Consider the following 12,657-nt stretch of genomic DNA (forward strand, 5'->3'; position numbering starts at 1 on the left):
AAAGCGGGGAATTCGGTCAGCTTGCTCAACCTGTTCTTCTCAGCAAGTTAACATATCCTATTTAATATAGTGTTGCTATATTTGTTTTATTAAAATTAATGTCAATCCTAAAACATAGAGAACTAATAATCTCCCCCTTTGGAAAATTTTAGCTAAAACAAATAAACACAATGATACAGCTTAGAACTACAAAGAAAAAAACTACAATCTTCTTTATCGCATTCTAAATGAGCTCCATTGAAGCAAAAAAAATCCACACTACCAACGAAAAGCATTTGGTACACATGAGGAGAATAACCAGAGGTCCAAACTCTTCATCTTTATACAGCAACTCCTCTTTCGGCCGAACCAATCCACTACGGCCAAGCATCCTTTTTAATTAGGATGATGGTTGGTTCTCTATCCCAGAAACATTCCTCACAGGCTGAAGTAGCTCCCTCTTGTCGCACCCCAATTTTTGACCCACGCATTTTCATTCATTTTGATGTTATCGCATTCATATTTCATGTGCATATCTTGAAAAAAAATCTGACCTTTAAAAGTCAACAAAAATAGCTTTAGATAGTTTAGAGTTATTTTAGTTTTTAATATCATTTTATTTTTTAATTTCAATTTTTATATCATTTTTATCTTCTAGTTTCAATTTTTATTTAAAATCTCATTAGATTAGATTAATTTTAGTCTTAATAGCATTTTAGATGTAATTGGAATTAATTTTAGTTTTAATAGTATAACATTTTTTTAGATAATTTAGATAATTTTTTATTTATTATTGTTAATTTTTATTTTTGTTTATTATTACTAATTTCTTTTAGGAAAAAATATTAGAAAAAAATAAAAGTCCTTTTTATTAAATTTAGGCCCATTTTTGGTCTTAAGCCCATTTACTTTTACAAAAAATTAGTACAAAGAAAAAGTCAAACAAAAATACAAAAAGAGACAGAAAATGCTGCAGTTTTCTTCTCCCACGCCTCTGCAATCTTTGTGCTGCCACTACACTCCAAATGCCCTGCTCCACCACCAAGCTGCTGCTATAATCAGTCCCCAATTTGCACTAATTCAACAAAACAATACCTGCAATCATAAAGCAACAAACAGTTTACCAAGAATGTTCAAAATCTCATCCAATTTTCCCCCCAAAACCCCACAAATTCCTCTATAAAAAGAGAACAAAGACAGCATCAGAGGGGGGGACGAAAATTCATAATCAAAACCTCTGCTGAAGTTCTACCACAAAACTGAAACTCAACCATCATTTTCACTAACCTCACTACACATCTTCGACAACTAACTCACAAATCCAACACTCACCTCACCAAACATCCTCTTCATTCTACTCACAACATCCACCTCAATAACTCTCACCAACCCTCACAACCTCACAACAACTCAGCAACACTTAACTAAGAATCACTCACCCTCGCCTTCATCAATCATAAACCGTATACCTAAACTCAGTAAAGCACACTCAAAGCTCTCCGCAAAACACACTCACATCAATAACCACGCCAATAGAACCAACACAAAACCCGCAACAACAACAAATCAGATCGCAAAGAAGCACTCAAATCGCAGAAAGTAGAAGAGAAGATTTTGAAACACCCATAGCAGAGAGATTTGAGGAGTTACCTTACTTTGATATCGTCTTCTAAAGCTCTCACGCTTGGTAGATCCTTCTTGAACCTTGATTTATTGTTAAACTACTGCTTTATTTTGTACATTTTAGTTTCCTGTTCCTCTTGATTTCAGTTTGTATCATGTAATAGCTCTGATATATTGAATTGAGGTTTTAGGGTTTGTGAGGGATTAAGGGATTGATATGTGGTTTTTCTTGCTTGTTTCTGATGATTGATTGAATTGAGAACGATGATCTGCGTGCTTCAATGTTGTTGTTGTTATTGATTGTATGTTAGAGAGATGTGCGATTGAGAGGTTAGAGAGAACAGGGAGATTTTTATTGTTTTGTTGTTTGAGAGAGAGGGTAGAGTTGCTGTGAGATTTAGGGTTTTCTTTTAACCCGAAACTGGTTTAGCATGGGTGGGTCTGGATCCATTGAACCGGTCCAACCCAATGTTTGTGTTTATTTTGTTATTTTTGTTTAAATCTCCTTTACAATATTGGGCCTTACCCCCCATCCGGATCACACCCCCCTTTGCCCAATATGTTTCTTTAACATTTTTGTTTCTAATTTCATGTGTTTTTTTTTAAGCAATAAATAAAGTTTGTCCTATTATTTAGGATAATATTTTCTTCTCATATAAAATCACCAAAAAAAGGTATTTATTTATTTTATCTATTATATTTATTAAAAGACAAGAATATTTTCTTTAGATGTATAGTTTTTTTTATGTTATCAAAAATATTTCAAAGTGATACAAAAAATACCTTCTTTTTTTATCAAATCGAATTTTGAGTCTTAATGGATGAATCAAGGAGGGTTCGTACGTACTTGTACGAGTTGTCCTAAAAGTATTTGGGTGTTGGCCGTTAAGCTTTTATTCGAATACTTGGATTCCATCAAACGCTCCATGAAATTCGATTTTAATTCATCCTCTTTTTTACAAAACGCTTTCTTTTTAAACATTCAAATTATTTTAGTCAATAACGGATAATGAAGAAGGGTTCGTACGTACTTGTACGAGTTGTTCTTCAAGCGTTTAGGCGATGGCCGTTAAGCCATTGTTTGAGCGCGTTGACTCCGTTAAAAGACTTCATAAAAACTTGTTTTAGCGAGTTCTCTTTCAAGTATTTAAGCGATGGTCGTTAAGCTTTTGTTTAAATACTTGGACCCAATTAATTTTCTTTCTCTCACCCTAATGAGAATCCTTTTCATCACCTACGAGGGGGTTGTACGTACTTGTACAATTTTCTCTTTCAAACATTTGAGCGATGGCCGTTAAGCTTTTGTTTAAATGTTTGATTTCTCTTAACAAACAAACTTTCAATTCATCCATACCCTTTTACATTCTAAAACACTTTTTTCCATAAAACGAGACACTTATTCAATTTCAATACGAACATACTCCCACATGTGAAGATCTAACATCTTCCACACGAATGCGATAATGGCCAAAATCATGTCTTATCTTGATTTAGTTATCCATACTTGTAATGATATCATATCCATGTGCGCGTAGTATTTCCATTTGAAAGCGATCGAGTACCTCTCGCTAAAATCAATCAACAAAACATTTCGTAGTTTTAGCCCCGAACTACGATTGCTCTGACTTTCCCATTGCACTAGGGAATACGTAGGCACAAGATACGAATGTCTTGGCGAGCACAATAATAAAAAACCTTTTTTTGTTTCTTCCTTCTTTCCAACCTAATAAATAACGCAAGTAGATATAAGCTAACAATAAATCATAAGATTAACTAAATGGGTCCCATCGAGTACGATGGAGGTGAGGGATGCTAATACCTTCCCCTTGCTTAACCGACTCCCGAACCTAAATTTGGTTGCAATGACCATCTTATCCGTTTTTTTTTATCCATGGGTTTTATCGATATTTCCCCGTTCCTCTTTGGAACAAATAAAGTTCGGTGGCGACTCTGTTGTACTCTGAGCGCGCGAAAGCGCGTCGAGTCACATTTTTACCGCTACAGAAAGTGGCGACTCTGCTGGGGATAACTTAAGAGAGTCAACCCTAGTTTAGTTTTTCTTGTATTATTGTTAGCTTTGTTTATTTGCTTATTTATTTCCTTTATTGTTTGATTTCTTATTTTATGGTTGGAATATCTTGATTTTTGGCACTTTGTGGACAAAGCTCTACACCCGAGCTCAAGAAACACATAAGATAAGATGGTGGGTTAGTATTAAACTTGCTTGACGTAGTGTCAAGTGGGAGGTACTAATACCCCGCCTAGAGTAGGTCCTTTGAGAAGATGCCTTTGGTTAAGTAAGTTATTTACTTGAGCGATGATGTTTTCAATTTGGATCGTTAACTCTAGGGACCTTTAGAATAACCCTTAAACCATGACTTTTTAGGAAATGGTGGTTTCGCACCCAACTTGCGTAACGTAACTATTACCGTGGGTAAGTGCGAAAACCACACTCAGAATAGTCTTCATTTGAAAACATGGTTGTGTGGGAAGTTATTTGCTAGGTGATCAAGTTTTCAAAAGTAGCTCGTAACTCTGAGAACCGTGTCTAGAACCTTGTTTGAAAGAACCTTAGAACTATCCCGTTGTGTGCCACTTTGTGCTGATAAATCAGAATATTTTTGTTCCATATGATTTGAAATCCATTACATGTAAACCATTCATGACATACATGCATCCATATTCATTCGAGTTGTCAACTCATACCGTCTGCATTCATCTTCAACAGTCTTCTGTTAACCGTCAAGCTGGTTCCTCCACACGATTACGAGACTAGAGCCAACGTTAGAAGAAGAATGGCAGATCAAGAGCAACACAATGCTGAAGTCAGAATGGAGATTGAAGATTTGAAGTCAGGAATGACTAAGCTCACTGAAATGTTGCAAGTTCTGATTGCTAGAGGAGAACCGCCTCAAAGGACTGTCATTCAAGAAATCACCGATGATGTTGAAGACCCTATTCCTGTTCAGAGGCCCGCCACTACTTGGCCTGAGTTTGGTTTACCTCCAAATTATTCTCCGCCTCACGCCACTGCTGCTATGTTGGGTCAAACTTCACGACCAATGTTCCAAGCTCCGATCATGACTGAGTCTCAGCCAATTGTGCACACTGCTGCCCAAACCACTTTTGGAAATCCTCTCTTTGAATACCAGGCTGGAGACCATCAAAGTGAAAGCCAAAAAGAAGCTGGTGATATTGATGAAGTCAAAGAACAATATCAAATTCTGGAGAAAAGACTAAGAGCTATGGAAGGCGCTGATTACTTTGGGGTCGCTGCTGAAAACATGTGCTTAGTTTCTGATTTGGTCATACCTGCCAAGTTCAAAACTCCCGAGTTTGAAAAGTACAAAGGGTACACTTGTCCAAGAAGTCATTTGACCATGTACTACCGCAAGATGGCTGCCTATACCAAGAACGACAAATTGTTGATTCACTGTTTTCAAGATAGTCTGACTGGTGCTTCTCTAAAGTGGTATATGGGACTGGAGAAGAGTCGTATCCATTGCTTTCAAGATCTGACTGATGCTTTCATGAAACAGTACAAGTATAATCTGGACATGGCTCCTGATCGCCGTCAACTACAGAACATGTCTCAAAGGGAAAGAGAGTCCTTCAAGGAGTATGCTCAACGCTGGAGAGAGCTAGCTTCTCAAGTGGAACCTCCTTTGGCTGAAAAGGAACTGACTGGAATGTTTATGGACACTCTCTCACCCTTCTATTGGGAGAAGATGATTGGAAGCGTATCCTCCAACTTTACTGATTTGGTGACTATCGGTCAAAGGCTAGAGGAAGGAATTAAGAAAGGCAAGGTTGTCAATGCTGGTGAGTCCTCTAATGGGGCAAGGAGGTCTTTTGGAAACTTCCATAAGAAAAAGGAAGGAGAAATAAACGCTGTGAGCGACGAAGGAAGAAGACCTCGTCAGAGAACTAACAACTATGATCAACCAATTGTGGTTACTGTTGCTCCTGTGACCAAGGCTCCGCAAGTTCAAGCTCCTCGACCTCAAGCTGCTAATCAGAGTTTGAACCGTACTGACACCCGATTTGATCCTATTCCTATGTCGTACACTGAATTGTATCCTGCAATGGTTCATAAGGGGTTGATAACGACTAGGGCTCCACCTCCGCTTCGAGATCCTCCTCCAAGAGGATTCCGACCTGATCTTCGCTGTGAGTTTCATCAAGGTGGTATAGGACATGACTTGGAAGGTTGTTATGCATTGAAGACTAGAGTACAAGAGCTGATTAATGCAAAGATGCTCACTTTCAAAGACATCAATCCCAACGTTGTCGACAACCCTTTGCCCGAGCATGACAAAAGTGGCTGAAGATTGAGAATGGCAACCTACTTCCCTAAAGCCTAGTGTTTCAGGCAGGACAGCTCCTCCTCGTCCCTGATTAGTCACTAAGCCTAGTTTCCTTCTGTTTGCAATTTCCTTATTTTATCTTGTGTACTGCATTTGAATTATGTTTGTTTTTAATTGTTTAATGTTAATGAAATGAGCATTGCGTAATTTTGATTCAATTCAATCCACTGTGTTTATCTTTATGTTTTATCTTTCAAAAAAAAAAAAAAAAAAAACAAAAACATATATATTTCATGTTCACTTTCTTTATCAAACTTTTCTTTTATGCAAAGATTGGAGGGAGGATGATGACAACGAAATACCCAAGTTGTTGAATTGTATGCTTTCGAGTAAAACTTTGCTGATGATGTACAGGCATTGTTTCAATCCCTAAACACTGAAGAAATAAGGAAGTTAATCCCTAGTCAACCCCTCTGAGCCTTCGAAGTTGGAGTTTCTTTTTTAAACGAAAAAACCCGAAATTTTAACCTGGGGCAGGGTAGTTCTCAGTTAATTTGTTTATGCATTCAATTTCAAGAGAATCATTCAGTACATCTTCCAATAAGGGTTTCAATCACAAGTGACAAAATGGTTATCATTATCAAGGCAGTCACTATCTTTCCAATATATCAAAAAAAAATTCAAAAAGAAAAAGCCCGCTAAGTCAACACCTATGAAGGAGATTTAGGCAAAACTGGGGCATCCCGCTGGCTGTAATTTCAAATAAAACAGTTCAGGCAAAAGTTAGGAATATAAAGCAAAAAAGAGAAGTCAATAAATTCCTTGAAACAACAATAAAACATTGTGACTATCGAAAGGAAGAGGTGACTGCCATCTCAAAGATTCCCTTGGTCTTTAAACCATCACATTATCATAGGTGCAATTCCAAAGTCTCTTGGAGCCTGAATGCGTAATTTGAATTAACTGAGCATAGGATTGAAGTTCATCACGAAGAATTGGGTGGGTACAAATATACTTTGGGCCCATTTCCTTTGTTTCTATAACCGTGAACCAAGCCACGTTACAACCTTCAAAAGACCTAATTGAAGCAAGGTTTATTTTGAAAGCATACTACAACAAGGTTGCGTTAACCTGACTCCTAAAGATCTTTGCAAATATTTTGTTTTACCGTACCTTTTGCTTTTATTCATCACTTTGAATGTCTAGACAACTGTGTTTGGACCTTTGATTCATTTTGTTTACATCAATAATATCATTCCAATAATGATCTTGATTTCAAAATATGCTTTGAACATTGCATTAAAATTACCATTTTTGAATGAACATCTATTTGCAAGTACTCATCTTCTAGGAAGTTCAGACAGTCGAGAAACTTGGTCAGTGATCCTATCAGGGGCACGACACTTCAAGGTACTCTTATTCAAGACTTATACTGGGGCATGCGTTCCCGACATTCATTTCAAAAGAACTAAAGCAACGATCAGATAACAATCAGCCAATCAGGGGCATTCTTCTTCAGCGATCCCCAACAGTCCTTCTCAAAAGGATCATCAGCGTGACAAAAAAAAGTTGGCAATGTGCTTGTGTTGAGGAATCAGAGTCTCAATCTTCCCTCACAAAAGAGTCTACCTCAGTTGTCGTAATCAATTGCATTACATTCATCATTCACATATCATGCATAGAAAATTCAAAAAATCATGCATCTAAACAAAATTCATACTCATTTACGTCTTTACCTTGAGATCAAAGCCCAACTTACTTGGCATCTACCAAAACATTGTTTGTCCTTTCACCCAAAGCTAGTCATTGGATTCATAATCTTTCTTTCATCCAAAGCCTGTTATTGGATGTCATTGCCATCTGAAGCCTGTTATCAGATGTCATAACCTTTCTTTCATCCAAAGCCTGTTATTGGATGTCATAATCTTTCATTGCCATCTGAGGCCTGTTATCAGATGTTATAAATCTTCATTGCCCTCCAAAGCCTGTTATTGGATGTCATAACCTCTCTTTCATCTGAAGCCTGTTATCGGATGTCATGCTTCCTTCGTTGCCATCCGAAGCCTGTTATCGGATGTCATTCTTTCTTTCTTCCATCCGAAGCCTGTTATCGGATGTCATTTTTTCTTTCTTCCATCCGAAGCCTGTTATCGGATGTCATAATTTCTTCATTGCCATCCGAAGCCTGTTATTGGATGTCATAATCTCTCCTTCATCTGAAGCCTGTTATCGGATGTCATAATTTTTCATTGCCATCTGAAGCCTGTTATCGGATGTCATAATCCTTGTTGTCATCTAAAAGCGAGTAATTGGATGCCACGGTCCCTAGTAAAGTGTTTTCACTTCATTCAAAGTCACTCTTGAATGTATTTGATATTTGATGTCGTCTAAAGCCACTCTTAGACGCTCCTTCCCAAGTTTTGTTTCAGATTCGTTCAAAGCTACTATCGAATGTCTCTGGTGATTTCCGCCGTCTAAAGTTACTCTTAGACATTCCTACTGTCATTTTTATCCAGAGTTTTATCCCTCGTTTCAAAGTTTCTCCATCAACAGTTTGTCTTTTTGTGACACTATATTCCCCATAGAATTTAGAGTGTCCCATATCATATTGCATTTCAACAAAAAAATTCATGCATTACATTCCATTTGCATATGAAGGACAAAAATTGTGTACTTTGTATTTAAGTCTCTTCACATCTTCGATGAAAGAAACTTAAATAGGGGCATCTGTCGCACCCCAATTTTTGACCCACGCATTTTCATTCATTTTGATGTTATCGCATTCATATTTCATGTGCATATCTTGAAAAAAAATCTGACCTTTAAAAGTCAACAAAAATAGCTTTAGATAGTTTAGAGTTATTTTAGTTTTTAATATCATTTTATTTTTTAATTTCAATTTTTATATCATTTTTATCTTCTAGTTTCAATTTTTATTTAAAATCTCATTAGATTAGATTAATTTTAGTCTTAATAGCATTTTAGATGTAATTGGAATTAATTTTAGTTTTAATAGTATAACATTTTTTTAGATAATTTAGATAATTTTTTATTTATTATTGTTAATTTTTATTTTTGTTTATTATTACTAATTTCTTTTAGGAAAAAATATTAGAAAAAAATAAAAGTCCTTTTTATTAAATTTAGGCCCATTTTTGGTCTTAAGCCCATTTACTTTTACAAAAAATTAGTACAAAGAAAAAGTCAAACAAAAATACAAAAAGAGACAGAAAATGCTGCAGTTTTCTTCTCCCACGCCTCTGCAATCTTTGTGCTGCCACTACACTCCAAATGCCCTGCTCCACCACCAAGCTGCTGCTATAATCAGTCCCCAATTTGCACTAATTCAACAAAACAATACCTGCAATCATAAAGCAACAAACAGTTTACCAAGAATGTTCAAAATCTCATCCAATTTTCCCCCCAAAACCCCACAAATTCCTCTATAAAAAGAGAACAAAGACAGCATCAGAGGGGGGGACGAAAATTCATAATCAAAACCTCTGCTGAAGTTCTACCACAAAACTGAAACTCAACCATCATTTTCACTAACCTCACTACACATCTTCGACAACTAACTCACAAATCCAACACTCACCTCACCAAACATCCTCTTCATTCTACTCACAACATCCACCTCAATAACTCTCACCAACCCTCACAACCTCACAACAACTCAGCAACACTTAACTAAGAATCACTCACCCTCGCCTTCATCAATCATAAACCGTATACCTAAACTCAGTAAAGCACACTCAAAGCTCTCCGCAAAACACACTCACATCAATAACCACGCCAATAGAACCAACACAAAACCCGCAACAACAACAAATCAGATCGCAAAGAAGCACTCAAATCGCAGAAAGTAGAAGAGAAGATTTTGAAACACCCATAGCAGAGAGATTTGAGGAGTTACCTTACTTTGATATCGTCTTCTAAAGCTCTCACGCTTGGTAGATCCTTCTTGAACCTTGATTTATTGTTAAACTACTGCTTTATTTTGTACATTTTAGTTTCCTGTTCCTCTTGATTTCAGTTTGTATCATGTAATAGCTCTGATATATTGAATTGAGGTTTTAGGGTTTGTGAGGGATTAAGGGATTGATATGTGGTTTTTCTTGCTTGTTTCTGATGATTGATTGAATTGAGAACGATGATCTGCGTGCTTCAATGTTGTTGTTGTTATTGATTGTATGTTAGAGAGATGTGCGATTGAGAGGTTAGAGAGAACAGGGAGATTTTTATTGTTTTGTTGTTTGAGAGAGAGGGTAGAGTTGCTGTGAGATTTAGGGTTTTCTTTTAACCCGAAACTGGTTTAGCATGGGTGGGTCTGGATCCATTGAACCGGTCCAACCCAATGTTTGTGTTTATTTTGTTATTTTTGTTTAAATCTCCTTTACAATATTGGGCCTTACCCCCCATCCGGATCACACCCCCCTTTGCCCAATATGTTTCTTTAACATTTTTGTTTCTAATTTCATGTGTTTTTTTTTAAGCAATAAATAAAGTTTGTCCTATTATTTAGGATAATATTTTCTTCTCATATAAAATCACCAAAAAAAGGTATTTATTTATTTTATCTATTATATTTATTAAAAGACAAGAATATTTTCTTTAGATGTATAGTTTTTTTTATGTTATCAAAAATATTTCAAAGTGATACAAAAAATACCTTCTTTTTTTATCAAATCGAATTTTGAGTCTTAATGGATGAATCAAGGAGGGTTCGTACGTACTTGTACGAGTTGTCCTAAAAGTATTTGGGTGTTGGCCGTTAAGCTTTTATTCGAATACTTGGATTCCATCAAACGCTCCATGAAATTCGATTTTAATTCATCCTCTTTTTTACAAAACGCTTTCTTTTTAAACATTCAAATTATTTTAGTCAATAACGGATAATGAAGAAGGGTTCGTACGTACTTGTACGAGTTGTTCTTCAAGCGTTTAGGCGATGGCCGTTAAGCCATTGTTTGAGCGCGTTGACTCCGTTAAAAGACTTCATAAAAACTTGTTTTAGCGAGTTCTCTTTCAAGTATTTAAGCGATGGTCGTTAAGCTTTTGTTTAAATACTTGGACCCAATTAATTTTCTTTCTCTCACCCTAATGAGAATCCTTTTCATCACCTACGAGGGGGTTGTACGTACTTGTACAATTTTCTCTTTCAAACATTTGAGCGATGGCCGTTAAGCTTTTGTTTAAATGTTTGATTTCTCTTAACAAACAAACTTTCAATTCATCCATACCCTTTTACATTCTAAAACACTTTTTTCCATAAAACGAGACACTTATTCAATTTCAATACGAACATACTCCCACATGTGAAGATCTAACATCTTCCACACGAATGCGATAATGGCCAAAATCATGTCTTATCTTGATTTAGTTATCCATACTTGTAATGATATCATATCCATGTGCGCGTAGTATTTCCATTTGAAAGCGATCGAGTACCTCTCGCTAAAATCAATCAACAAAACATTTCGTAGTTTTAGCCCCGAACTACGATTGCTCTGACTTTCCCATTGCACTAGGGAATACGTAGGCACAAGATACGAATGTCTTGGCGAGCACAATAATAAAAAACCTTTTTTTGTTTCTTCCTTCTTTCCAACCTAATAAATAACGCAAGTAGATATAAGCTAACAATAAATCATAAGATTAACTAAATGGGTCCCATCGAGTACGATGGAGGTGAGGGGTGCTAATACCTTCCCCTTGCTTAACCGACTCCCGAACCTAAATTTGGTTGCAATGACCATCTTATCCGTTTTTTTTATCCATGGGTTTTATCGATATTTCCCCGTTCCTCTTTGGAACAAATAAAGTTCGGTGGCGACTCTGTTGTACTCTGAGCGCGCGAAAGCGCGTCGAGTCACATTTTTACCGCTACACCTCTTAATTTAGAAACATTCCTCGCAGGGAGCATAAGAAACCTTCCGGGTAACTCATAACACAAGACACAATTGTGTTCATAACTCAGATCATAAGACACAAGAAGAAAGGGGATCAAACATTTGATCTAACATCTTTGTGAACTCGGAAAAACAGAGAATAGGGAATAACCCCCCCCCCCCCCCCCCCCCCCCCGCAAAAAAAACACATTGGAACATGATCAAATTTATCAATCCATTCTCCCCTTTTGAAGTCAAAAATTGACAAAGGTACTCGTCACACCCCCAAACATAGCCTATATTCACCCATGCTTGAACAAACGCCAAACATACATTTCTTTAAACGAGATGAGAGAATGAAGGTAACGACTTCTTTAAATACCCCAGTAGTCCTCTTGGATAATAACGGTCTTGGTCAATGAGACCTTTATTTGAGGAAGATAACCACACAAATTAAGAAGTATCGTCCAAGTTCGTTTTTCAACATCTTGAATGATATTTGACTCACTCTCCTGAACACAAGTTCCAACGAATGCGCATGCAAAACATGTTTTATGCTTCCTTCTGACGTGTACTTGTATACTCCGTCCACAATATCCCCTTGTTGTTCACACTGAAAACATGTCATGTATGATGTCCTGACATTCTATCAGACACTGTTTGCATTCTCCATTACAAATTCATCACATAGTCTTTTATTAGAACATAAGACCTTCACACGTGTGACACAAACAGAGTTCTTCGGTGAAACTAAGTCACTAGGATTCAAAGGGTAGGACCAACCATGCCATGTTTAGATCATTAATAACTACATCCAGTAGCTTAATATCATAACATGATTTCTGACATTACATCCG

This window comes from Vicia villosa, linkage group LG1, assembly GCF_029867415.1.
Source record: "Vicia villosa cultivar HV-30 ecotype Madison, WI linkage group LG1, Vvil1.0, whole genome shotgun sequence".
Taxonomy (NCBI): domain Eukaryota; kingdom Viridiplantae; phylum Streptophyta; class Magnoliopsida; order Fabales; family Fabaceae; genus Vicia; species Vicia villosa.